General features: G+C 43.4%; 1 long non-coding RNA gene across 1 annotated transcript; it reads right to left on the bottom strand.

Annotated features, from left to right (window-relative positions):
• Positions 1–1,611: 1,611 nt before the first annotated feature.
• Positions 1,612–5,843, bottom strand: LOC127388287 (uncharacterized). The gene is made up of 3 exons (XR_007890350.1): positions 5,536–5,843; positions 4,057–4,134; positions 1,612–2,195 (listed from the first exon to the last, which is right to left on the bottom strand). It is a non-coding gene; the product is annotated as an uncharacterized LOC127388287 (long non-coding RNA).
• Between the last annotated feature and the right edge of the window lie 8,502 nt (positions 5,844–14,345).

Consider the following 14,345-nt stretch of genomic DNA (forward strand, 5'->3'; position numbering starts at 1 on the left):
GTGGAAAAAAAAACTGATAAAGTATTTCCACTGTGGGAATACATGAGGTACACAATCCAAACACACCAAAATGCTTCATTTTTTAAAAGTCAAAATATTTCATTTCAACATCTTCCAAATGACACTTGCAGCTTTTTTTCTTTAAAACATTGTGTGTGTGTGTGATTCCGTTTTAAAAGGAAGAAAGCAAAGATTTGCATTGTTGTTGTTTTTTTAGAGGGTCAGATAACCTACAAAGTAGCTGTGGCACCCTTTCAGTTGATTCACAAATGATGCAGCAATTGCAACCATGGGATCCTCTTTGAGCAATGAGGGTTACTGGGGAGAGGTGGGGTGCACCTCATGAAACAGGACAAGAATAAGTCAATAGCATTCAAATGTGTTCATAAGGGTCAGATACAGAAAGCCACAAGCAACAGCAAGGACTAGGAGGGGAGGAAGAAGGCATGCACAAGGGAAGACCACAAAGAGGATTCATAGCAACTTGAGCTTCTAAATTATATTAAAATTTGTTAAAACCACACATAACATTTTGCTACATTGCTTTCCTGGGCAAGAAATGTCATAGGGAAGGAAAATTAGTATGGTGGGAGGGGAGGCAGGCACTAAAGTGGTGTAAAACAGAAGCTTTCCCCAGGAGCAGAAAAGGTCTAGAGAGCTGAGAGCCAGGTTCTTACCATGGTCCTGGGAAAGCTCCGCTCTTTGCTGCACAGTTTCCTGCAAGATGAGAGATCCTCATGATCCTATAAATCACAGGATACAATCTCTACTTACAAAGCTGAAAAGAAGCAGTCAAGGCTGAGAGGTGCTCAGATCCCACATGGGGACAGGATCTGGGTGAGCACCAGCATGGTCTGCAGGACGTGTTTTTCCCAAGATAATCCCTAACAGAGAGGAAGCGACATAGACCCAGCAAGCAGCCTGTTTGCTCCAGTGCAGGAAACCTTCCTGGAGCTTAATCAACTTTCCAGCTTCTGATATACTTTTATTTTTTTGCTTACAGTTATAGTATTGCTGTATCATATATAACTGTACTTTCACGCTTGGGTAGCTGCAGTAATATATCAGCAAGATTTCTTGCACCTATCTCAGGAGGAAAAAGTTTTATTAAATCATTAAATAAAATCATCATGTAGTCTGCCTTTATAACATAAAAAAGGTCAGCTTTAGAACTGATACACAAGTGGGAAAGTAGGTGTTGTGAACACTACACCCAAGAAGCTGGATTAGATGCTGCACATCAAGAAGGAAATAGAGTACGTGAATTTAAGACAAAAAGACAAAAAAAAAAGCAAAAAAAGATCCTTTTGAATTAAGCCTTTTCTCACCTTTAACAGGGCTCTAGAAACAGCACTAATCAATCCAAATGACACTTTAGTGTGGAGATCTATTATATTCCTCAATGATCATATGGCTTTATATGTTATAATTTGGTTCTGAATTATGGCCTACATCAATTATAATTGAGCACTTCTTCCCACTCTACAATCAGACTGTGATGAGAACAGAAAGGCAGTGGACATTAGAGGATTACTATCAGGACCACCTAATTTAATTAAGGAGGAGATTTATTAAAATTGTAACATTAACAGGTGTTTTATGAGACTAATAATTAATAAGGTTTCTGTAGAACATTCGTAAGAGAAATAGACAATATGCAGTGCCAGCAAAACTCCCTGTAATGGGATAACAATAAAGCATTACAAACTGTAGATCAAATATTATTATAATAGTCTGATAGTGTAAATTATGGTTTGAAGAGGATTAAATGTCATTATTGCAAATTACTATTTATTTAAGCTCCAGCAGGCCTTCACACACCGTCTGGAGGAAAGGTGGGCTGCAGATAGACTCTCCAGCACAAACATTTGCTGTCCTGAATCCTGCCAGGATGGGAACCTTGCTGTCTGCCAGCACAGCAATCATGCTGACAGTGTCCAGGAAACCACAATAGGGATGCAAGAAAGCACTTCATGCTGATGAAGTCCAGTGACTCCTGTCTGACCTTTCTGAAGTTACTCTCAAGCAGCTGAAAGTGGGCACCCCCATGCTGCTCCCCAGCTTGCAGGCTCAGAGGTGTTCCTCCCATGGGACGGGGTCCACAGTGTCTCCCGGGACTCCAGCTGTCTCCCAGCACACAGGATAGTGAAGGATGGGAACAGTGGGGGCTGCTCTCTCCCCTCCTGATGCAAATCCTGCAGGTACAGCGAGAGGTAAATCTCAGGAGTGCAAGGAGAGAAAGGGAGAAGTGGGGTGGGAAACTAAGAGGGAGAAGCTTGTTTTCAGGGCAGGGGGCAATACCCCAGTGCGAAAGGAGGAAGAGAAAATAGCCTCAGGGTCTTTTCTGGAAATGAGGGTCCTGGGACTTTGCCAGAATTACTTGGCAGTTTGCAGCTCATGCTAACACCTGGCACTTTCTTAGCTCTAGGCTTAAAAAAGATTCATCCCAGCCCTGGTCCCAGCAGCCCACAGGTAAGAGAAGGGAGCTGCAGAGCACATAGCCCTTTCTTGAAACCAGCTCCCATCCCTGACACAGTGATGGAAGAGGATATTAGAAGCAGGAAATTTTTTCAAAGCCAGTACTTTAATGAGCTCCTAAATAATGACTTTATCTTAGAGGCACACTCAATATTCACTCAGTATCACACCCAAACAATACCACTGCCTGACTGCAGTCAACAAGTCCAGAGAAACCAACCCTCTGGTTTGGGAAGCAATGATGGGAAGTGGCACTCATCCCTCCCTGGGCCCTGGTGTGGTGGAGGCTGGTGGGGGCTGCAGGCCTGTGTCCCCCCCCAGCTGCTGCTCCTGCCCGAGCTGCCAGTGCTGCCAGCTCCCACCCACCCTGCAACCAGGCAAAGATGCTTGTGTGCCTCTGCTTCTCAAAGGCCTGTTTATGCCAATCAGCAGAGGTCTGAGCCACCTTTTTGTCACTCTTTTAATTAGTAGCTGATATCAACAACAAGCACAGAGTTTGCAAAGCAAATGAAACGTCCACTTAGTGTCAAGGCCAGTGTCATTTCCCCTCTAGGGTGCAGAGATTCTGGCTTTGGACCAGACCTCAGCTTCTGGGGTTTTTTTCAAGGCTGGGCTTGATTTGCTTTTTAATCAGGCTGAGCCGAGGGAGAGGACCTTCAGCTTTGCCCCTAGCACCCAGCCCCTGCAGAGGCTCCGCCACAGTCCTCTTCTACAAATCACCACTGAATGGTTTGGGGTTACTTCAGACCTGCCCATTAATCACAGTTTAGTTTCTGTGAATTGTCCTGCTTAGCTCATCTCAGCTGGAACAGTTTTGATCAAACTTTTCCCAGCTTTTGTTTTCAAGTTTTGGTCCACAAACACCTGGGAGATTTATACCTACCCCAACATGAAATATTGTCTCTGCCAGACCTTGGGAACTCCTGCAGGAGACTATTGCCATTAATATTTTCCCAGTACAGAAATGGGCTCTGAGCCATGGCTTTTTTATAGTTCTGGGATGCTTATGAGAGCAGATTAACCTGTCTTGACAGACAAACCAGTTACTATCCAGCAGCCCCTGGAGCTCTCATAGATCTACTTTCAAGTTTTATTTCATTTTTAGCATTCTCCTTTATTTGTGCATGCCCACAGGGAGCAGAAACACATGCCAGAGTGCTGTGAATACCCTGCTTCCCCAACCAAATGTCTCGCGGGCAGCAGAGACTCAGAAACACCTCTCATCAGTGCTGTGTTGCAGACTCAGGAGGTTCACAGCACGTAACAAAATCTCCATCTCATTTTCTATGGGCAGTCAAGGACTCCCAGGCACTTTGAGAGACTCCCATGTCCAGCTCCCACTTCACTGACTGGTCCTGTGAATTTAAACCTCATAAGATCCTTTGACATTCCCACCTGGTTGTGAGACACATTTTGTGATCATTAAGCAGCCAAATTCCTTCCATTTCACAGGATTGCTCTTTTCATTTGTTTTGTATTGTAGATCACATGAAGAATAGTCTGGGGGTTGCATTTGAACAATCAGTTCCATACCCTACTCAAATAACCCCTTCCCATCTAGAACCTAAATATTCTTACTTGCTTGTAAAGGCTGCAGGCTGCCCCCAGTGGTGCCAACAGCAGGCATCCCATTATCTTCACAGGCATAGTACAGGGCTGGAAGAAATACAAACTACATATTTCAAGGAGGAAAACATGCACAGTCTGTTCCCTTCCTGCGAGGGAGATCCTCTGGGCCAGCTTGAGCAAAATTGTTGCAAAAGCAAAGCCTGCCTTCTTCCATTGTACTGCTATTTAAATCACTTCTATGGGATGCCACTGCCAGTCACTGAGTTTTAATATTACCACAGCAGCATTACAGGAGAATGAGTGCTGAATCAATAAAAAATTAAGGAAATACAGTTTTTATTACACCGTGATATTTGAAATTGATCCCTTAGGCTTTCCAGTCGCCTCAGTTTTGGTTTTTATGCCTGTGGATGGAGTGTTGTGCAAAGTAGTTTGAAAGCAGGAACCAATCAGTCGTAATCTAATTTTAAATGGACCACAAGCAAAGTGAGAAAATAAAGACAGGCAGGGGCATCACATTGACAGATGTGCCTATGGTATATTGTGTCTCTGCTCTGCCTAACTAGGAAAAATACTCTCTTGAATTGTTTTAGCTATGTATAATGCCAATAACAAGAACAATAGGGGGGAAACTTGGTTTCTGCAGGGACATGAAGAATAAATTCGTAGGGGGAAAAAAAAACCACAACAAAAACACAAAAAGAGAAAAGAATATAATCTCTTCTCGGCCTCACTTGTAAAATGCTAAACTAGCAGCCAATAAGCATATGAAAAGCATAGAATAAGCACCATGGATGTTATACTTGTTCATGTTAACAAGGATTTCTCTCTGAGGCCAAAATCCAGTTGTTCCTCTGACTCCTCAAGCAGAGGGGCTATGGTTTGCCTCAAGGAATGGTGGACGAACAAAGAGATTGTGCTAATCAGCAGGTGGTTACATACAGCACAGTGTGCAGCTTTCTGCAACTTCACCAATGCTGCAGTCCTAATTAATTTCAACTGCTTTCACCTGCTATTTGCAATTATGATTTTCATTTCTACCCTCAGGAGCTCTTACAGTTGACCAATCCCTCCCCTGCTTACTCCAGCTTGCACTGCTCTATGAAGCAGGTCCCTAAACCCCAAGCTCCTCACTGCTCCCAGTGCTGCCCTGAAGTGTCAGCTGTGCTCCCCACAGCCAAAATCCCTCTCCCCCAAGCAGCAACATCCTTTGTCTCAGCTTAATATGTTTGAGTAATTGAAGCTTCTGCCCCTACTTATTCCTCTGGGAGGGACTGTGGTCTCTATGAGGGGTCCATCCTCCCCCTGCCAACCCATGAAGGTCCCAACTGCCTTAGTGTGACTTTAGACCTGACCCTTCTCCAGTCAGCAGCTTTCCTTGGTCCTTTACTGAATTTCACAGAATCATAGAATCTTAGGGGTTGGAAGGGACCTCGAAAGATCATCTAGTCCAACCCCTCTGACAGAGCAGGAATTTGCACCTTTTACCTCTTTATCGAGTCACCCATTGCTGTAATTCCAGCTCAGTCCTGACTCAAACTGCTGCATCTGCTTCCTAAACACAAAGAAAACAGCATTAGAGGCTTGTCTATACATTCACACCCAGTTAGTACAGGATGCTACCTCAGTGCATTAAGAGCTGTCACTCTGAGACTCCTCCAGACCTACTGAAATACAACTACCATAATACGTGGAAGAAGTTACATTACCACAGGGGCTCAACTTCAGGAAACACTTTAGAAACTGAGATTTTTGTAACACACACAAAAGAATAGCAGTTCCATTGAGGTGATTCAGCAGTCAAGCTCCCTGGATGAAAAAAGAGATAAAGAGAACAAATCACCAACCTAAATATTCATCATGGCTTCACTACTAGTGATCACTACTAGATTTCATTTTTCTCTGCAGACACTAGCTTGACCATTAATGCTGACTGCTGGCATTCTGAAAACCTGACATGCCAAAACAGAAACTGAAAATGCTTTTGAGGCAAATAAAGTGCGAACTAGTAATACCCAGAAAGTAAGAAAACAACAAAACCCCCCAAAAAATCCCTATAATAATGAAAGAAATCTTCTTTAGTTAACAAGGAAAAATATCCAATTAAAATATGAGCTGTAAAAACAATGTTTAAAGTTAATCACAAATGGAAAAAATTATTGCTATGATCCCAAGGAGTATGAATCAGCAGCAAGGAAGAGCAGAAAATTGAACCTAAAGGTATTGATGGAAAGTCTATGACTTGTAGAATAATAAAAATATGGAAATTTACTATAATAGCATGACATTAAATCATAGCAAGATTGAAGATTTCATAATAGATGATGATGGAAAAGTTGTCAAATATCGTGCAGAAAATGCAGAAATAAACAGCAAACATTTCTGTTCTGTATTAATTGTTCATCTTTTATAGAGACACAGCAACACTTTCCATTCCAACTGTAACAGATTTCAAACAGCTATTAAATTTAAACATTTAAGTGTGAGATTGAATAATTTGTTCTCCAGACTATTAAACCAATTGACAAAGATCCCCCTGAAACAGCCACATTCTTTTCAAATGATCTGTATTCCATGAGGAAGCCTCAAAGGAGCCTCAAGAAATTCAGGAACAGCCCAGTACTGAGAAGGTTTCATGGGGTGAATCCCCCCAAACCCACAGGCTGGGTTCTCATCCCTACCTCTCTCCAGATCAATGGGAAAAGGTGTCACTACATTATATCTGGGCTTTGAAAACTGTTTGTTGTCAATTTCTTTGATTTCCCTGTTCTCCAGCCCACCTTGGAGGATGCTATTTATTAAACGGATCCTACTTGAGAGTTTGTGAATGTATTTTGATTGGATCTGATTATCACATATAAACCTCAGAGCACTTGGGCTGGCCAGGAATAGAAATACAATTATTAGTAGCAACAAACATTAAGCAAAGCTGCACTGCCAAAGCTCACTGCAAAATGCTCTTCAAGCCCCAGCCAAACAACTGCTTTTGCTTTGCCTCCCTGCCCACCACTTGTGCAGCGGATGCTTTTTGGAGGAAAAGCAGTACCCCCTTCACCCAGAGTCCAAGTTTGACTTTTCTACACATTTGCCCTCTCACTTAAGTTATGCCAGCCCATCTGCAGGCACAGCTAATCCTCTCGTTAGCGAGCAACCGGTAGCTCAGCTCTGCTCCCCTGTGCTTAGCATCATACAGATCAGCCAAGTATTGATGCTGCATCACTGAGGAGAATCTAGATGGGGTGTTTTTTTCCCCATGCTTCCTTCTTTTGAAACTTAAAACACATGCTGGAAATAATTTCAAGTATTACCACTGGGGGAATGCAAGGGGCTTTCAACATTAAGAGTAAAAGTTGGAAATTTGCAAGCGCTGCCTTTGGAATTAGATTGTGAGGCTAAATTCAAAGGCACCCCTGTAGCTTGTCCTGCTCCCTGCAAATACACCCGGTGCTTCTGACAGAGGCTCACAACAGCTCTTCTCTCTTGCTGGATACAGCCCATCGTGTGTCATCCCAGAGCCTTGGACCAACCGACCCAAGTGACAGGCTGCAGGGGTGGGGAGGAGGGGTTGGCACCTGTGCTGGACTGGCACCAGCATGAGCCAGAGGAGGCCAAGGCAGCACTGCAAACTGACAGCAGTGCCAGCAAAGCCACTCTGAGAGGAAGGTACAGTTGAGTTCATGTTTGTTCGATGTGCCAACTGAAATTTAGATTTCTTAAAGGGCAACTCACCAGTAGCTGGAACAGGGAGACCTCACCTACAGCCTCTCTGTCCCACCAGGTCTTGGAGCACTAGAGGCAACCATGGTGCTGGTGTGCATCTTGTGGTGTTATTTACCATCTCTGTTTCAGTTGCACACAGAGGTCCCCAACAGGAGCCAGACCTGCCTTCGTTATGCCATTTTCATGATAAATCTTTCCACAAAGCACTGGCTCTCAAACTAGCCAAAGTAGACCAGAAGTCTTATAAACCAAACGGTACAGCAGGAGAAACCTATGTGGAACTTGCTAAAGTGCACAGAAGCCTCCTGCAGCAGAAACAGAAAATAAAGCCAGATATCCTCAGCCCCAGCTTCAAGCTCAGGCACTCCTTACAATCCTTTTACCCCATTTTCCACATGTTCCTTTGCCCTGTGAGGCACCACAGTGCCATGTCTTCTATTAAATAAAATGACATAGTAGCACAAGAGGCACCAGTAGGAAGACTTTTTGTACAGCCTGTTGTGTTTCACCCTCAGTACTAGTTTCACTTAATGTGATGTATTTTTAAATTATGGATTTCCACATTTTGCCTTCCTGCAACCTTCCTGTAACGTAGCTTAATGACATCTGCTTCTGTGCCATCTCCACTTTCACACAACGAGTGAAGGAGACATGCCAAGTTATCCTCGTGGAGAGGTCGCTTAATTTTGGTTTGTAAAGCCAAATCTCCTGCGATCTCCAGAATTACCAATCAATTGTACATAAATAGCAAAATTAAGCCCCATTATTCTCATTTACCACAAAATTAAGGAATTAATTTAACATGGGAAAATGATGGTGTCTGCCAAATTGTTTCTTCCAACAGATAAAAACAAATTCAGGAATGATATGCAGACAGAAGAAGAAAATCAGTTTTCCATCCAACAACTCAGTGAGCTATTGCAAGGAAGACAGTAAATAACAATCAGTGCACCAGGATTCTCCATCTGAACACTGGGACAAGAAACATACATTCTTTGTTGTGGAGGAAAAAACAACTCGGAAACAATCCTCTTATTTTTGTTTTTGCAAAGCAGAAAAGGCTGTAGGGACTCGTAACAACAGGCTTCAACAAGAATGGTTCTTTCAAACTTTGATTTGCCAAAGGACTGCTGCTCTGTAATTATCCTGAATGGTTTTAGCTAAACATCTCAAAGAAACAAAAGAGGGTGCAAACATTTGGAGACAAATTGTGACCACAGGAAATCTTCGCAGGTGGCTGAATAATGGGGGAGGGGAGAGAGATTCTCCAAAGTGCGGGAGCCAGGACTGGAAAAACAGGGAGAAACTGAAGTAAGTGTTTAAAAACTTTGAAACTCCAGCGTCTTCTCCTGTCCTAATGAAGATGCATCAACAGGCTGGTTCGGAAGTTACAGTCAGAAGACAGATGCATTACTGCAAGCAGTGTTTGAAAGACACTTGCAATTACAGCTGCTCTGAAACAATGAAATATATACTGTTCCTTAAATAAACTGAAAAAATGATAACCTCTTTTAACTGTCTTGGTGTAGTAGAGAGATCTTCATATCTTCCTTAATGAGATTTTTATTGCCAGTGTAAATTTGTCTTGAACTGAATTTTTGTCTTGGGAACTCTGAATTATGTTATACCGAGTTGTTCCTGGTAAGCATGCAGGCTTGCACACATCTTTTGCTGTGAAAATGGCTCCTTCTGGCAAACTGAAAGCAATTGAAGCTCAATTTAATTAGCTGCCTTCTGTAAATATGCCATTATTCTTCTAGCTCAGTGCTGGAGTTATATTTACAAAGGGAACAGATAGCAATAATTATTTTGGGCTGTAGTTAGTCAGTATTAGTTAATGCCTGAGTGTAATTGAGAGGAAATTAAGACAAGTGTAGTCTTTGAGGGGGAAACAAAACAATATATCAGTCTACTGCAGTATAGACACTGCACCTGTATGTTTCTCCTTGGGCTGGAATATGTAGAAAGTTGCAGCTAGAAAAGCAAATGTTTGCCCTGTTTCTGGAACTGCTCTGGGACCAGAGGGGCTTCACAGTGATCACCTTACGTTTTTGTTCGTTAAAAATCTGTTGGATTTTTGAAATTACTCCTGTCAAGCTTCTTCTCTGAGTTTCTATCTGCTTCTCAAGTTACAATCCCACGAAAGAACAGCCACTGTTGTATTTGTTCCTCACCAAGGAAAGAAGCACTGAGCCAAGCAGCTCAGAAAGCTACATCAGGGGATCCACACCTTGAGGAGTACAAGCTGCTTGGAAAGGTTTCAGTGTCTCTGAGCCCCTGCACAGCTCAGGACAGGGGGAACCTCTTCCAGTGACATTTTCATGGATCTCTGAAATCAGCTAATACTGTCCAGTGCCCATCTTAAGAAATAAACATGGTTTTTCAACCTGGGGCACAGCCCTACAGTCCTTTTCATGGGTCTGGAGACATTATTCAAATTAACTCTCAGAACAGATTTGTTTAATTGCATCACTATGTAAGATGCTTCTATTTAGAATTAAAGAGACCTTAATTCAATTCACCTTAATCCACTTGCAAAGTAAATTATAGCAAATTAAGACTTCAGTAATTCAGAATTATTGTTCATACTTAGGTTAAATGCAGTTTAGCTAATTCTCTTTAAATGTATGTACCTACTTAATTTTCATTAATTTCCCTTTATGTCACCATGACACCTTTTCCCTTTCCTGGGCTTGCAAGTGTCAAACCATAAGTGAACTATGAAAAGATAATGAGTCAGATGCTGCAGATGGAGCAAAAGTTCTTGAATAAATTTATGGGATTTTCTTTCCACAAGGATAAATGAATTGAGCCCAGTGTTTCCCTGCTGGAAATAGTTGCCAGTGAAGGACAAAGATGGTTTTGAGATTAGTTTCTTGCACCAAGCAATAGAAGTGAGTGTTTTGACATTCATGCTTCCAATAAAAGCTCTGGACAAGCCCAAGTGGTATGTGTTAGTCGAGGAATGTGCCCGGGACATCAGCATCAACTTCCTGGGATCTTGCACTGACAGCTGCTGTGCTAAAGAGCTTCTGGCTCCAGGGATCACTCAGTTGCTGTGCTGCCTTCCATGATGAAGAAACTCCTTCCAGTTCCCTGGTCCTCAGCATCTTCTCTAAGACATGGTCAGGGACCACTTATTTTCACCTGCTCACGTCCCACCCAAGTCATTGGCTCAAGACCCTTCAGTGTGATCACGCACAACAGAGAGAGCAGAGGGAACCTGGGCCATGGCACCCACCCAGAGCCCCCTCTCCCCTCTGCCCCCAGGCAAAGGCAGGAGGCACCAGGGCTCACAGCACCCTTCTCCCAAATGCGGTGTTGTCCACAGCCTTCCTTTAAACTTGCCTTGAAATGATGGGTTTTTCACTGGGCTTCATGGTTGGCTAATCAGCATCAATACAAGGAAATGCAGGAGACTCCCTAATCTGCAGGGGGCAAGTTAATGGGGTTTGAGTAGCAAGACACAGACAAGCCAGAAAGCACCCAAGTTCCATTGGTCCCACTAACTCCTGTGCTATTTCCATGCCTACAGAGCTCTACAGCAAATCAAAGGACCCCCAGGGTACCTATTCAACAAGGAGCAAATTCCCACTTCAGCCATTATGTACATGAAATTCTAAAAATGTTCTTTTGTTCCTCTGAGGTATTAGTACTACTAATGGGAAGTGCAAAAATTTCATAATCGAGTGAAATATTACCTTGTGGCACTTGCAAGGCGCCAGGAGTTTATGGACTGCAAGTCTGGGAGACTCACAATGCTCACAGAGCTTCAGATGTCCCTTTGCCAAAGTTCAGGCAAAAAGTGTTTCCATAATTTAAAATTCTGTTGTAAGGCAGGATGGGAAATGACACGCATCTGGCGTGTAGCTACTTAGAAATGAAGAGTTAGTACAATAACAATAAAAAAAGATCTAGTGTATCTGAGCACACATGGTTTCTCCTTTGTGTAACTTATAATTTCAGAGCAGTGTGCCAAAGCTGAGCTGAACTATGAATATCAACTATTTTAGTCTTCAAGAGTTATAGTGCAGGAAATTCACATCTCTCTATTCTTTCCCCTAGCTGTCACTCAGGCTGCTCCTTGTGAAAGACCTGAATCCAAAAGCCAGCTTTGGACATTAATTTGACAGCAGATGGATCAGATAGATTGGACCCCCATTCTAGCAGTACAAAGCTGGAATACATTGCTGCAGTGCATGCAGAATTGCTATAGTCCCTGAGTTACAGCTTAACAGCCCCTGTTTGCCCTGGCTAGTGGCACCACTGCTCCATGAGCTGGTGAGGATCTGTCCCAGGGTACTGCAGACCCACAGGCTCTCACAGACATACTCATCTCCTCAAGGGCATGACAGCCATGACTGCAGGGAGCCATGGGTGGCACAAGTCATGGGAAATAAGTAAGAAGTGTCCCTTTCATCTAAGCACCAAACTCCAACCCAGCAGCAGACTACAGACAACTGCCTCTGAACTAAACCTCATCTGCTCTCATGGCCTCCAGCTGTTGACAAAGCTGATAAAACATCCAAGACAGATCCTCCTAGGAACAACCCATACTCTAATTGGATCATCTCTCCCAGAAAACACATCCATCACACCCAGCGTTCCACTAATTTACGCTTCTTCCCTGCACCCAACTTTAACCAGAGCACTTAATAATAACATGGAGTGTGACAGCTGTACTCAGCAAGACACAAAAGCAGTCCCAGCAGGTGTCATCAACACTGACCCAAGTGTCCACCATGTCAAAATGTTACAGTCCACCAGACACACTTGGAAATTTGGCTCTAGCCTCCACAAAATCCTACTGAGAGCACATGCAAGATGTTCTAGCACTGAGAAAGCAGATACAGAGGCTGGAGCACAGGAGGAGGAAGGCAATCCTATCCATTCCAACTGTTGGCATGTGTTCAGACTCAGATGAGACTTCAAAGGAAAAATAGGTGGTGAAGAATGGAGCACTGGGTTCAAATCAGATACTGGAAGATGATGGATACAGACCATTGCTCCCTGGAAAGACAAATGGCAGCTGGGGGTGCAGATGAGGCTAAAGGGCTGGTGAAGGTGAAGGACATGGAGTAAGCTTTCCAGAGAGAGAGGTTAGGACAGAGTAGGGAGAGGCTTTCCAAGTCAGGACACAGACCTTATGGAAAGAAAAACAAAAGGTTCAGAGTAGGGAGTGGGTTGAGCCAGATGGAGCAAAGGCACAAGCTCAGCTTAGTTGCTAAGAGCTATGAAACAGACAGAGGCAGAGAGCCTGGGAGTTGCTGGTTACTCCTTCCGGCTGAATGGTAGCTCTTACCTAGCAATTCAGCCATAAGAAACACTTCTTTACATACCTCAGAGTAATTCCAACTAGAGCATTAAATGGTTTTAACACAGGAATAAGTAGCAGTGGACTGAGAAGAGCTCCCTGGGCAGTGAGTCCAGGCTCCTGCGGGACTCACCCCCATAATCCCTTTCACATCCTGAGGATGCTCCATTGAAGAGCCAGCTCTTTATTTTTTTGCCTGACTGCTCCTACTGAGTCATTCTCCCGTAATTGCCCTCATCAGACATGAGGAAGCTTCCAGTATCCTAAATGACAAATCTAGTCCCCTTTGTTCTCCTGCTAACATTATCCTCAGCTGAAACAGCTCTTCCCTGCTTGTGTTTTCACCCCTTAATGTGCTCATAGCAAGCAGACTAATCCCTTCTCAGCTTTTGTTATGTTTGGCTAAGGGGGTCCAGCTGAATTTAAATGTTTGTTAGCTAAGACTTCATAGCAGTTCCCATTAGTTTTAAATAGAGCTAAAATGATGTGATAGTGTCTCCTGTTTTTTCCTCCTGCAGGCACAAAACTAGAAACACAGACACCTGCTGAATGAAATACAGACAGGATAGTTAACACAGCAACCCAAAGCTCATTTCTACTGCTTACCTTGTGCAAACAGGTAGGATGGCTGAACTGAAGCCAGATTTAGCCTTCTTGAAATGGAGGGAAGCCTGGCAAGAACATCTGCCAAATAGACATGCCTTGCTAACATCAAATCCGTCTATTCAGAGGAAGCTATTTCTGTTAGCTCTGCTTCACTATTAAAAACTTCTAATGCTTTTGAAATGCATTGTTTTGATTAAAGACTGGGCATCTTGGACACAGAGAGAAAGGGACAGCAGGATGCTGTAGAGGGGGGCAGGTTATAGCACTGCAGTCTCAGAGGGGAAAATCAGATTGTGGATCTGATTAGATCTGGATTAGATTCCTGGATCGAGGAAGTTTGGGAAGTAAGCAGAGATTCACAGAGAGCAGTAAGGCACAATATCCTGAAACAGCTGGAAAAGGATGTCATTGTCCCAGCAGTGAAGTCAAGAGAGAGACAAGAAGACTTGGGAAGGGCTGAATTCCCAGTAGCTTGCAGAGACCAGATGCTGACCTTTTTTATTCCAGACTTACCTGGGTGCAAGAACTGTTTCATGTGAGCAGCAGGTAGGGGAGGGCAGGCAGAGCCATGGCTGTGTACTGGAGGGCTGTGCTTTGCACAACAGCAGAGCTGTCTCAGCTCCACTGCTGTAACCTAGATGAAAATATGCCATTAAAC

This window comes from Apus apus, chromosome 9, assembly GCF_020740795.1.
Source record: "Apus apus isolate bApuApu2 chromosome 9, bApuApu2.pri.cur, whole genome shotgun sequence".
In the NCBI taxonomy this organism is placed as follows: Eukaryota; Metazoa; Chordata; class Aves; order Apodiformes; family Apodidae; genus Apus; species Apus apus.